Source organism: Palaemon carinicauda, chromosome 38, assembly GCF_036898095.1.
Source record: "Palaemon carinicauda isolate YSFRI2023 chromosome 38, ASM3689809v2, whole genome shotgun sequence".
Taxonomy (NCBI): Eukaryota; Metazoa; Arthropoda; class Malacostraca; order Decapoda; family Palaemonidae; genus Palaemon; species Palaemon carinicauda.
Window position 1 is genome coordinate 21780899 of NC_090762.1, and position 14690 is coordinate 21795588.

The window sequence follows — 14690 nt, forward strand, 5'->3', positions numbered from 1 at the left end:
AGTAAAGTAGAAAATTTAGATTTGGGTACAGCTAGGTGTCAAATGGATGTTATAGAGTTTAGTCTTTATTTATGCCTATAGTGAAAAGCAAGATACACTGACGGCACTTGTTTGCCCCACCCGCCCACGTAGGATAGTATCACTGGTGGCTTAATGTGGACCTGGTGATAGGGAGTATTATTCCGAGAATAGATTCTATGGGTGAAATTCGCCAAATATATATGCCTTGTAAAGACAGCGATAATGTTCCATCTTCCGGTTTCCTAATATTCAATATGTGATAAACTAGGCAATTTCTTCAGTCTTATAACCAGGATGGGTTTGGAGCCAAACGCTGTGCGATAATTTAATTTTTTTATATAGGATTTCCAGACCTTCAGTGGAAAAAAAATTCATACAATAACGAACAAATAGTAATTGAAGTATTAAAAGCTCCTTACAAGGAGAGTAAAGAAATATGGCACGGCAGGAAACTGTATATGCGAATTGCAACAGACCTTGGAGATCGGGACCAAGAAAAATTGTCACAATGCAACATGAAAGCAAAAATAAACAAGAATATAATGTGAAAATTCTGACAACCAGTGTTATTGGAGGGAGGGGCAAAAACAATAGATGTCTACCAGGGGTTCAGCTGAGAATCTTAGGACTTTTATGAGACAGTTTGTGTGAAGTTGAGAGGATGGTGGTGAGAGAGATCATCGACGCAGAAAAACTTTCAAAACATCAAGGGTCTTAGCTGATCACAGAACACCGAAATCTGACATTGAGATCATCCTCAAGGAACCATTGAAGTCTCAACATATTGTTTTTGTTCCTTCATAAATTTTACAATGCTTTCGATTTCTTCCTTTACACACGCAGCAGCAAACTCAAAGTCCCCCTTGGACGGATTTTAAACAGATAAGAAGTTTCATGCACGAATGCATACATAATACATCATAATACGTAAGCATAGGTTTGAGTTCTGGCCTGGAGAAGGTCATCGTATATCAATTTTCCATGCGTGACAAAACACACACACACTTATATATATATATATATATATATATATATATATATATATATATATATATATATATATATATATATATATATATATATACACGTGTGTATTCAAAATTCTATCTTTGCAAAGTTACAAGGATAATACAAAGCATCTACAACATTCAAACGTTTCCCTATAAAATTATACAAACCGTTTACGAATTGTGTATTTTATACAGATTAATGGCTTACTTCGGACACAAATTACTCCCCCCCCCTCACTCTCTTCTCTTTTTGGAATCAATTTTGAACAGCTTGATAAGAACATACCTGTAGGCTATTCTTTTAATTCCTTCACAAATCCATGATAAACAATTTCTTCATACAACATAACTTGTCTGGTTCATTTGGATGAAATCGTAAAAAATATAAATACTGTGCCTTCTCCATCTCTGCTTAATCAAAGCTTCACCTTCCATTGCATAGGCTTTAAAGCAAAACAAATTATAACAAACAACCATTCACGGTACAATATATCTCAAGGAAATTTTAATTAAGTTTCTTGAGGTCATTGTCACCAAAGAAATCTTAACTATAAACAAAACTAATCTAGAAGCGCGAACAGTATTTAATGAACTGTAGCCTAAGCATCTAGGTGACCAGAGAAACGAGTTGCCATGGCAACACAGAACGTCTGATTCTAAACATTCGTCATTCATTCTTCTTCGTCCAAGTCAATTAAATAAATACATTGCACCGCAGAGTTGGAAGGCTTAAAGGGCTGTGCTTCGTATGTCCGTATTTTTCGTATGTGCTATCATAGCATTTATATACAGCTATTTTCCTGTCTTGAAACATTTAACTTGTAGAATAACCTATATATATATATATATATATATATATATATATATATATATATATATATATATATATATATATATATATGTATATATATATATATATATATATATATATATGTATATATATATATATATATATATATATATATATATATATATATATATATATATATATATATATATATATATATATATATATATAGGTTATTCTACAAGTTAAATGTTTCAAAACAAAGGAACATATATATATATATATATATATATATATATATATATATATATATATATATATATATATATATATATATATATATATATATATATATATGATATTGGCCAAAAATAGTAACTCCCGGAATAATTATGTAACATGTGGCGTGAAGAGGCAAAACCTGGTCAATGAGAGTAATCTAACTAAAGCCCTTTGTGTGTGTGAGAGAGAGATAGACGGGCTGCCTAGGCAAGAGCCCGTGTCTAGTCAAAAGGACTAGGCACTCTATTGAGAGAGAGAGAGAGAGAGAGAGAGAGAGAGAGAGAGAGAGAGAGAGAGAGAGAGAGAGAGAGAGAGAGAGAGAGAGAGAGAGAGAGAGAGACCATATTTTTTTCTTGGATCCAAGTTTAAGCGGTGTTGTGGTCCCGAATAAAACCAAGGATCTTGCTTATACGAATACAACATTGTGCCGTAGAGATACAATCATCCATAACCAATTAAAAAAATAAATAAATAAAACTGTTACTGCTACTTGCATCTTACAACAGCAGATGCTTTTATTGTTTTGTATAAATAGCCTTCCCTTTACGTAACATCTGCAACACCTACCCTACACGCATAAATACAGTTCTGACCTCATTTCAATATGCACTTCAATTGCAACGTTAGGTTATGTGATATGATAGAGTATGACGTTGATCAACAATAAACACCAACAATTGGCCAGTTAGCTAATACACCATTAGACTTCCAAAAATGGCAAAGGAAAGAAAAATAATATAGAAAACGGTGGCAATTTATGATGAGCACATGCATGGTGCAAACACACACACACACACACACACACAAATAAAGTGTAGGCCTATGGGTAGCCGCCTGCAACTTATCACACAATTTTACGCAAAGTAAGACTGGATTCTCCTTTGAAGGGAGAGTAATGAAATTAAAGTTATGTTAATTATAATGTAAAACATTGGCAACTGATTGGACTTACAAAAGTAACTTTTTCAAGAAAAAGAAATCTAAATCAATTTAAAATCTAAACCTTTTATCAAAATGTTCCAGTCTGTCGTTCCAATAATCACTCAGGATCGTTAGGGGTTGCGAAATTCACACACACATATCACAGTTGAAATTCAATGCACTTTTTCAAAAGTTTACCTAATAAAAAATATTTCCAATCTTACCTCAGTAAATCTAGCTGAAAGAGGTGAGCGACCCCGCAGTGTAAACAAAATCTTGTGTTAAAATCACCTGAATAAGCACAGCAATCTCTCTGTTCTGCAGTTGTTCGTAATACTTATATTTTAATATTGGCTTATTCTACTAAACACCAGTCATCAAAATGAAAACAATGACAGCGTCTCTCAACAAATACAAAGAAACAAGGGATACAACCGCCACGGACGACGGTCGCAGGTCAACTGACTCTTCGAAGAAGTTGAAGAACTGAACTTTCGGAAGTTTGGATCGGATTCCGCGTCATGGCGTGCTAGTCGCACAAAATAAACCGTGAATACCGTTTTCTATATCTTTGATCTGGCCCGCTACACGATTAGTGCATCCATCATCAAAAGTCAAAAGTAACACATATGTCAATGTTGTTACTGATGACTAAGCTTAAGATCTGAACATTTTAATGAATATCAATTCTAGACAGGATTGAATTTGATTTGTTTTATGGATTTGGGTTCGGAGCTGGGGCATGTAGGGGCTAAGGCCAAGGTGGATCCTGGTTAGGGCATTCAGTGACAAATGCATTAAATTAGACCATATAGTTTACACTCTGCGTTAACAGTTAGAAGAAGTGGAAAAGCATCTTAAGTAAAATGTCATAATTATGTGGGCTTTCACTGATAGGGTTAAATACCAGAACAGATAGTTACAGATAAATTACAATAACTAATAATTCAACAGAGAGAGAGAGAGAGAGAGAGAGAGAGAGAGAGAGAGAGAGAGAGAGAGAGAGAGAGAGAGAGAGAGAATTTTGACATGGAAAACCTATTTTTGGGCTCGAGCCATGTCGTCTTGATGGAAGTTTCTATAGCCAGCTTCTACTTGTGATTTTTCCTGCGAGTGATATATCACAGAATTTTACTTGTAGAGGTATCACAGGTTTTTAACTTCTGGAGGGCATATCCCAAAATATCGTGTATGTAACAAGGATGGATATATATATATATATATATATATATATATATATATATATATATATATATATATATATATATATATATATATATATATATATATATATATATATATATATCATCAGTCGTTACTAGTCCACTACAGAAAAGGCCTCAGACATGTACTTCCACTTCTCAATACCTCGTCTTCTCTTCCTTCCCATGCTTCCTTTACAATTCTTAGGGGTACATTTTGTTATTCTTAATGTCCATCTATTATCTGTCATTCTCATTTTAAGTCCTGTCCCCGTTCATTTCTTTTTCTGACATGTTAGAATATCCTCCATTATAGTTTACATGTTAGAATATGCTCCATTATAGTTTACATGTTAGAATATCCTCTATTATAGTTTGCTCTTGTATCCATACTGCTATTTTTCTGTCTATCATTGTTATTTCCATCATTATTCTTTCCATAGATTTTTTTATTTATAATTAGCTTACGTTCTGAGGCTTTTGTGAGACTTCAAGTTTCTGATACATAAGTTAATACTGGTAGAACCATATCATTAAATACGTTTCTTTATAGAGACAGTGGCATTTTAATTTTCATAATATCAGTTTACAAAATGCTCTTCATCCCATGGTTATAGTTCTTTCAATTTCGGTTGTATTCTGAGGAAACAGTCTGTTCTAAGTATGTGTACGTATATTCATTAACAATCTCTAGAAACTTTCATAACTTATAGTATTTGTTGTTTGTATTTTCATTGAACCTTATCTTAGTCTTTAACCATTTCATTAAATAAGTTTCTTTTTAGAGAGAGTGGCATTTTAAGTTTCATAATCTCATTTTGTTTACAAAATGTTCTTCATTCCATGATTATCGTTCTTTAATTTCATTTGCGTTCTGGGGAAACACTGTCTGTTCTAAGCATGTGTACGTATATTCATTAACAATCTCTAGGGGCTTTCATAACTTATAGTATTTGTTGTCTGTATTTTCAATGAACATTATCTTAGTGTTATTCAATTCCTTCTGTGTGTGTGTGTGTGTGTGTGTGTGTGTGTGTGTGTGTGTGTATATATATATATATATATATATATATATATATATATATATATATATATATATATATATATATATATATATATATATATATATATATATATATATATATATATATATATATATATATATATATTTTTGGGCTCAAGCCATGGCGTCCTGATGGAAGGTTCCTGTTTGGTAGCTTCCTTGGGTATAAGACTACTAAGATATTCCCAGAGAATTTAACCACAGGTTATCACAGAATTCTAACTTCTGGAGCGAGTATCTCAAAGGTTTCCCTTTAAGACATCGTAATACAACAGGGGACACGCATGTCTGAACGTGCCACATAGCTATCTCCACCCCGAATAGAGTTAATGCTTCGGTGTGTAAGGGCTGAGAATAGCTGGGAGCCGTTCCACAGCTAATCTCACTCGTGGCTACTACTGATACTCGAGACGTAAACAAACGGACGCCATTGCTCTAATGACGTCACGCGCGTCTTTATCCTTTGTTTAGTAGCTGCCCTACTTAGACGGATTTTCCCTTGTGTTAACTTTATCGCTTTGCATCTTCGCTATGTCGTTACCTTCAGCCTCGCCTTCTTCAGGAAAGTTGAGTACAAGGTTCCAGTATTGTTTAATTAAGCTCTGGCCGTAAAGTAAATATTATTTTGCGAAATAATTGATGTTTTGTGGCAGAGCTGTGCCTCTACCGGACCCGCCATTTTATGGCGTCGTTGTTGTTTTGCATGTCTTATTTAGTTAGCCACAACAACGCTTCCGGCATTATATACTAATCGAATACATTAGTTTATTTAGTCTTCATAGCTAGGAACTTTTATATCGTGTTTAGACGCTTTTTATCGGTCATCGATTGACCTTATACCAGTCGGCTACTATAGCCCCCAGGCCAGGAGCCTACATACAAGTGTTCATGCATGATTTATTAGTGATCCTAGACTAAGTTATGAAGATAGTGGCATTATTAATTTACAATACTTTTGACTAGTGATGCAAATGTTTTCGCCTTCAGGGACCATATAGGGGATAGGCTAGTCAGTGATTCTTTCTAGCCTAACCTAACCTTAGGACCCCTATATGCTTCCTTCATCCCCTGCCTTGGCATTCCCTCTATTTAGCCTTGATCCCTTTTCTGAGTAAAGGGATCAATTGTCTAATAGAGTATATATATCGCCTCTCAGTCCTCCCTAAAGGAATGAACCCCCCTTTAGGATTGCGTCTGAGAGTGAGGTTAGGCTAGCCTACCTCTATGGCTAGGATAGTCTATGACTTTCCTGCGATAGCGATATGTCTTCTTCCTTGCCTAGTTCAGGACTTTTAGCCCTGCTCTAGGTCGGGTTAGGAAGGTTTCTCTGTTCCATGCTGAAACTGTACTCTTGCACCGTTTTAGCCGATCAGCCTGATCTTAGGTTAGGGAGTGTCCTCCCTTCCCTTAGTGGCCGCTCTGGTACAGAAACCCTTCCTGGGAAGACCTCTCTCTTCTCCCTCCCCACCTATCTCTTGTATAGCCTAGCCTATGCTTAGGTTAGTTTATACTCATCTGTCCCCTGTCCTACAAATCCTCCTTAGGGTGGATGAGTAGGGCTACCCGAGCTTCCCTGTGCAGTCCGCTCTGGTACATATACCTTCATAGTGTCCTATAAGGTTAGTTACTAGTGTAGTTCTGCATAGGGGAGTCTCCCCCCCCCCCCCCCTCTTGGGTGTTCCCTAGCCCTCCCTTGGGCTACCTGCTCCCGGTCCCTAGTGACCCCTGCTTATGGATGTTAGAGCCTGTCTCTATCATGGGTACACCCTCTCAGGGAGGGGGAGGGATGTCTGGAACCCTGACGGTACTTCCTGCATTCCTTCCCCCCTCCCCCTGTCTCTCTATCTATCCGGGTGCCGGTCTCTTGCCGCCTCTACTGTCGGCAATACCTGCCTCCCTCTTGGTGACTTCCCTACCCTTGCCGCCAGCCCCCCGTGTACCGAGGGACTGCCGGCTGCCGCCGGCTACTACCGGCGGCTCTCCTACTCCTATCTAATCGTCCGCTTGCCGGTCGATCACCGGAGTGCCGGCATATACTGCCGGCAACCCGATACTACCTGTACCATCCTTATCCCAGTCACCAACCTGGCATCCTCCGGCTGCCGGAGCCGCCGCTCCTTTCCGGCGTGCCGCCGTTGTGCCGGCGGCCGCCATCCTGGTATCTAACTGACTTTTGAAAATTGTCTGTTCTAATGCCAGAATCTATGCTGGAGCGAGCTCCGGCATGCCGGCGGCTTGCCGGATGCCCCGGAGGCGTCAAGAATACTTGCACCCCCTCACTGTAGCTATCATAAGACTAAGATAGCCCTACATAGCAAATAGATAAGCTGCTTTGCTTTTAAGATCAGTACCTAGTACTGCTTTTTTAGTGATCATGCTGTCTCTTTGCATTCTTCTAATTCCAGCATGCTATGTGCATCTTAGCACGGCTGGTTGCCAGAAGCAGTTACCTTTATGAGGCCTTCTGGCTCTTAACTGGGAACCGAATGAATTCGATCCCAACCTTGTCCTTGGCTTTCCATGGAGTTCCAATATAATGGGAATCCTAGGAAACTATATCCAATGATCTCGGTCATTTGGATTATCCCAGGACCAAGCTTATGGTAACCAGCCGGACGAGATGCATGGAGCGTGTTCTCCTTTACTGTTTTCATTCTCTATGCATCACACCTCCTTTAAGTTAAAATTAATGATTAATATTAACTTAATTTAAGAGCCATTTCTATGACTCCCCCATACTCATTTTCTCTTTCTTCCACAGGAGGAGCAGATGAAGTGTGACTTCGCCTTCTGCGCTGTGAAACGCCCGCAGTTTTACGGGCATACGGCTTGTAGGACTCACGCCCCTTGTACAGACAAGAAAGGGGATTTGAAGTTCTGGAATCCACTGGATTGTACGGTCTGCCAGGCCCACCTAGTTGAGGCCTTCCATAACCCTCCCTCAGCGGAGGTTAGAGACATTTCTCGTGAAAAGCTGCGCAAGTGGGTGCGTGGCTTTCAGAAAAATGCTACCGGACCGTACCTGGCCACCGAAGAACTGAGGTCCCTGTTGTTCCCTAAGGCCTCCCCTGACTCAGTGGTTCCAAAAGACGCAATCCCCACTGTCCAAATTACGGTGGAACCTGATGTGGTCATGGCTCAGTCCATGCATGAGTGTCGTTTAGATTCCGAGGATGATGAGCAGATCTCTGACGTCTCGGAAGACACGGAGAAGACGCTTATGGCTCAAGGAGCCGAAGAGGACGAAGACAAGGTGGAATACACCGAGTCGGAGCTTGGAGCTCCTCCCTCATCCATCCCTCCGCCTACTCCTACACCGACGGATGTGTCCATTCCGTCTACCTCCTCGACCCCGGATCCCTCTTCGTCTACCCAAGAACTGATCCGGCTGATTAGAGCTGTCATGGACGACAGACTGAAGGAGAACCAGGAGTCCATCAGGTCAATGATTGGATCCAGAGAACCGAAGAAGATTTCGGTTAAGGATCTCCCAGCTTGCTCTCATGCCAACCCGTGGAGGTATGCAGAGCATATGGTTATTGCGACCGGCAGGATCTTTGTTAGTGACAAGATTGGCACGGTCCCGCTGGAAGACGTGGAGTTCTTCCCAAGCTTCGAGGCCTACCCGGACTGTTACGTCCGGCTTCGTTCCGAACCTGCCTCGAAGGAGGAGACCGAACCTAAGGAAGAGATAGTGTTCGATCTCGCAAAGGCCCAGGCTATGCTAGCCTCCGCATTTAAGAGCAGGGGCTTTACCTGCTCTAAGCTTCCTGCCTTGAGCAAGAAGCATCCTACATATGTCGCACCTGACACTGCGGTTCTTCCTTTCTTGGAAAAGGCCTTAGCCGCATGCCTTAAAGCGGGGGAAGAAGGAAAACCCTGCCCTGCACTGGAGGAGTGCAGACCCTTCTCCATCGTGACACCCCCTGACACTAGACAATGGAAAGATGTTCAACATACTTTCGTCGTGGGTAGGCTCGATCCTGACGTCGCCGGACGTCAGTTTAATGAGGACCTCCCTAAGCTCAATGATCACCTCCTTCGCCGGGAACAAGACACGAAGGAGAGGCTTGCGGCATCTCTTTCTCATCAAGTCCAACTTGAAGTTATGGCCTGTGACACAAGAGTACCTGATCACTACATGGTACTAGCCAAATCCCACTTACTTACAGTAATGAAGGACTTGTACCATTTCATAAAGGCTCGTAGAGCCTGTCGTGAATTCGTGTTTGTCGGTGCCACCGTGAAACACGAACCCCGGAGGCTGATTTCCTCCAACATCTGGGGAAAGCACCTGTTTCCTTCTGACCTTGTCAAGGAAATAACTGACAGAGCCGCCACGGAGAATAGGAACCTTCTCCACAAGTGGGGCATGTCCAGAAAAAGGAAACCCTCTCAGGACGATGGACCTCAGCCTAAGAGGAAACCACAGAAGCCAAAACCCCAGCAACGTCAACAACGACGTCAGTTTCCGGGACCCGCTACCTCCCAAGTGGTTGCCCAACCACAGCAGACCTTTCAATTGGTCCCCCAACCGGTGTTGTCACAGTCACCGGTCTTCACCCCTGCCTTTGAGCAACCATCCACTACCTTTCATGCCAAAGGTAGAGGCTCGTCCAGGGGTGCAAGCAGAGACGCATCTCGTCGTCCCTCCAGAGGTAGAGGAGGAAAGGGAGCTAGCGGCCGAGGCAACAAGTCCTCGGGACACCAGAAGCAATGAAGTGCTTCCGGTGGGAGGAAGACTCCGCCAATTCCAGGATCGTTGGACCTTCGATCCCTGGGCACACAGCATCATCAAGAACGGTCTAGGCTGGAGTTGGGTGCAACCACCCCCAATCTTCCAGCGGTTCTTCCAACAATCGACCCCCATTCTGGAAGAATATGTTCTAGACCTCTTGAACAAGAAGGTGATAAGGAAGGTAAAGTCCACCAGGTTCCAAGGGAGACTGTTTTGCGTTCCCAAGAAGGACTCAGACAAGCTCAGAGTCATTCTGGACTTATCCCCCCTCAACAAGTTCATAGAGAACAACAAATTCAAGATGCTGACGCTTCAACAAATAAGGACCCTTCTGCCTCAAGGTTCCTACACGGTCTCTATAGACCTGGCGGATGCCTACTGGCACATTCCAATGAACCATCACGCTTCCTCCTACCTAGGATTTCGACTCCAAAGGAAAAGCTACGCCTTCCGGGCCATGCCATTCGGCCTCAATGTGGCCCCTCGGATCTTCACAAAGCTGGCGGATGCCATAGTACAACAGCTCCGCCTAAGAAACGTCCAGGTGATGGCCTACCTCGACGACTGGCTAGTTTGGGCTCCATCGCCCGAAGAGTGTGCAAAGTCTTGCAACGAAGTTACCCAGTACCTAGAACACCTGGGATTCAAAATCAACGAGAAGAAATCTCGCCTCTCTCCAGCTCAGAAGTTTCAGTGGTTGGGAATCCACTGGAATCTTCAGTCACACCGCCTTTCCATCCCCCAGAAGAAAAGGAAGGAAATAGCAGGGTCTGTCAAGCGACTACTGAAATCCAAACGCATTTCAAGACGACAGCAGGAACGAGTTCTAGGCTCTCTACAATTCGCCTCAGTGACAAACCCAGTGCTTCGCGCACAGCTAAAGGATGCCGCGGGAGTCTGGAGACGATCGGCATCCATCGCTCGAAGAGACCTCAAGAGACGGCTTCCAAACAGACTTCGACGCCTCCTAAAGCCGTGGTCGGAAGCAAAGGCCCTGAAAAGGTCCATTCCTCTCCAACACCCCCCTCCATCACTCAACATCCACACGGATGCCTCACTGGAAGGCTGGGGAGGTCACTCCCACCTGAAACAAGCTCAAGGGACCTGGTCTCCACTATTCAAGACGTTCCACATAAACATCTTGGAGGCCATGGCGGTCCTTCTTACTCTGAAGAAGTTATCCCCGCCGCCCTCGATCCACATCCGTCTAACCCTAGACAACTCGGTGGTAGTTCGTTGTCTCAATCGCCAGGGCTCAAGATCGCCCCAGATAAATCAGGTGCTTCTCCCAATCTTCCGTCTGGCGGAGAAGAAGAAGTGGCACCTGTCTGCAGTTCACCTACAAGGATTCCGCAACGTGACAGCGGATGCTCTATCTCGGACAAACCCGATAGAGTCGGAATGGTCTCTAGACGCAAGATCATTCTCCTTCATCTCCCATCAAGTCCCAGAACTTCAGATAGATCTCTTTGCAACGAGCGACAACAATCAACTTCCTCTGTACGTAGCCCCGTACGAGGACCCCAAAGCAGAAGCGGTGGACGCCATGTCACTGGACTGGAACAGATGGTCCAAGATATACCTGTTCCCTCCCACCAACCTTCTGTTGAAAGTCCTCTCCAAACTGAGAACCTTCAAAGGGACAGCGGCCCTAGTGGCTCCCAAGTGGCCCCGGAGCAACTGGTACCCCCTGGTCCTGGAGCTGCAGCCCAAGCTGATCCCTCTCCCGGGCCCAGTTCTCTCTCAACAAGTACAGAAGTCGACTGTCTTCGCTTCATCATCGAAAATCAAGGACCTTCATCTCATGATTTTCTCTCCCTTGCCGCAAAGAAGAGGTTTGGGATCTCGAAGAAAAGTCTAGACTTCCTAGAGGAATACAAGACCGAATCCACGAGACGGCAATATGAATCATCCTGGAGGAAATGGGTCTCCTTTGTTAAAGCAAAAAATCCTAAAGAAATCACCATTGATTTCTGTATGTCCTTCTTCATTCACCTTCATGGACAAGGATTAGCAGCCAATACGATTTCAACCTGCAAATCGGCTTTGACTAGACCAATTCTATATGCTTTCCAAATTGATCTGTCCAACGACATCTTTAACAAATTACCAAAAGCATGTGCTCGCCTACGCCCCGCACCCCCTCCGAAACCGATCTCCTGGTCACTAGACAAGGTGCTCCATTTCGCCTCCAACTTGGACAACGATTCATGCCCCCTCAAGGATCTGACTCAGAAAGTTATATTTTTATTTGCTCTCGCCTCGGGAGCTCGAGTCAGCGAAATAGTGGCATTATCAAGAGAAGAGGGACACATCCTGTTTGCCGATTCAGGAGAAGTGACCCTCTCCCCTGATCCGACGTTTCTCGCCAAAAACGAATTACCCACCAAAAGATGGGGCCCTTGGAGAATATGCCCCCTGAAGGAGGATGTCTCTCTATGTCCAGTAGAGAGTCTCAAGGTCTATCTTCGCAGAACTTCGAACTTTGGTGGAGGCCAACTCTTCAAAGGAGAAACATCGGGCAGCGACCTGTCACTGAAACAATTAAGAGCGAAAATCACCTACTTCATTCGCAGAGCGGATCCGAACAGTACACCCGCTGGTCATGATCCTAGAAAAGTGGCATCTTCTCTGAACTTCTTTCAGAGCATGGACTTTGAGAGCCTTAAAAACTTTACGGGCTGGAAGTCCTCGCGAGTTTTCTTTAAACATTATGCGAAACAAGTGCACGAAAACAAACATTTTGTGGTAGCCGCAGGTAGTGTTATGAAACCTGCACCTAACTCTGCGTAGAACAGTGAGTTACTTGGGACTCTAACTCTTCGGGTGCCTATGTTGACCCTCGTGTGATTCATAGTGATGTCTAAAAACACTTAGTGCTTTTATAACTGTTCTTATCCCAGGTGAAATGTCATAGTGTCACACAAGTGCCGCATGCCTTGAGCATGATGTGTTGTTTAAAGACTTGCGTTCCTCGAGAACGAGTACCTACTAACCCTGAAATTCCTTTTCAGATTCAAGAGCAAGCCTTTATTTCTATGTACATTATTATTACTGTAAATGAACTTTACTTTTGCTGTAAATTATTTAATTTCTGCATTGTGAAATAAAATTTCTATTTTATTACTTATGCGTCTCTTTCAGCTCCTACTTACTATGAAATACATACTGTCATAGTTTTATTTATTCCTCCTTTCTTATGGTCATGAAGAATTTAAGATGTCTAATCCTAAATTATATTCACCTTGTCTCAGTAAGGTTCCTACACGAATACTTACTTCTGATAATCAGGAGATGAACTCTATACACAGTGCCCAACCACCACTGGTCTACTTCAGAATGTTCCTATACAAATATCAAACATTCTGCTTCATCTCTAAGTTCTTAAAAGTTCTTCTGTCAAGATGAATAGCCCTTCAATACCACTTTGACGTCGGCATAGCCCATGGGAACTTCCTACCAATGGGGGGCAGGATACTTCGTTCCTATGGTTCTTACCTAAGATTACTTTGCTGTTTTGTCAATGCCTAGGCACTTAACTCTGGGGGAAAATCTACCACGATACATTGATTCTCTGGTACTCTTCCATCAGGACGCCATGGCTTGAGCCCAAAAAAACGGATTTTGAGCGAAGCGAAAAATCTATTTTTGGGTGAGATAGCCATGGCGTCCTGATGGACCCTCCCTACTACTTCGTTCAGTTTGCTCCCACCCTACACAATTGTATCATGGTGATGGGCAGCAACTGGCGCCAGGATAAAGACACGCGTGACGTCATTAGAGCAATGGCGTCCGTTTGTTTACGTCTCGAGTATCAGTAGTAGCCACGAGTGAGATTAGCTGTGGAACGGCTCCCAGCTATTCTCAGCCCTTACACACCGAAGCATTAACTCTATTCGGGGTGGAGATAGCTATGTGGCACGTTCAGACATGCGTGTCCCCTGTTGTATTACGATGTCTTAAAGGGAAACCTTTGAGATACTCGCTCCAGAAGTTAGAATTCTGTGATAACCTGTGGTTAAATTCTCTGGGAATATCTTAGTAGTCTTATACCCAAGGAAGCTACCAAACAGGAACCTTCCATCAGGACGCCATGGCTATCTCACCCAAAAATAGATTTTTCGCTTCGCTCAAAATCCGTTTATATATATATATATATACATATATATATATATATATATATATATATATATATATATATATATATATATATATATATATATATATATATATATATATACATATATATATATATATATATATATATATATATATATACAGTATACATATATATATATATATATATATATATATATATATATATATATATATATATATATATATATATATATATATATATATATATATATATATATATATATATATATATATATATATATATATATATACAATAATAATAATAATAGTAATTTCTGGTCACACTGGTGAAAGGAGTGTGGATATGCATGCATATCCAGCTGATTATGTAATTTTGTGATTTTATGTAAAAACTTTCTCTACTTTTGGATTAAGAGAGAATATATCCAAGTTCAGTTCCCCAAAATTTTACTCAGCTGTTGGCATAACAGAGGACTCAAAGACCATTATGATGTAAGCATCTGAAACTTGCAACTTGGCTGTCTGTCCCTGACACAAACTGGGATAG

At 41.8% G+C, this 14690-nt stretch overlaps 1 protein-coding gene across 1 annotated transcript in view; it reads right to left on the bottom strand.

The window, feature by feature from the left end:
- Positions 1-3493, bottom strand: part of LOC137630448 (uncharacterized) — a 78098-nt gene extending 74605 nt beyond the window's left edge. The window contains exon 1 of the mRNA XM_068361924.1: positions 3246-3493. The gene's annotated coding sequence lies outside the window, so the exon portion shown is untranslated. The remainder of the gene's footprint in view (positions 1-3245) is intronic.
- Between the last annotated feature and the right edge of the window lie 11197 nt (positions 3494-14690).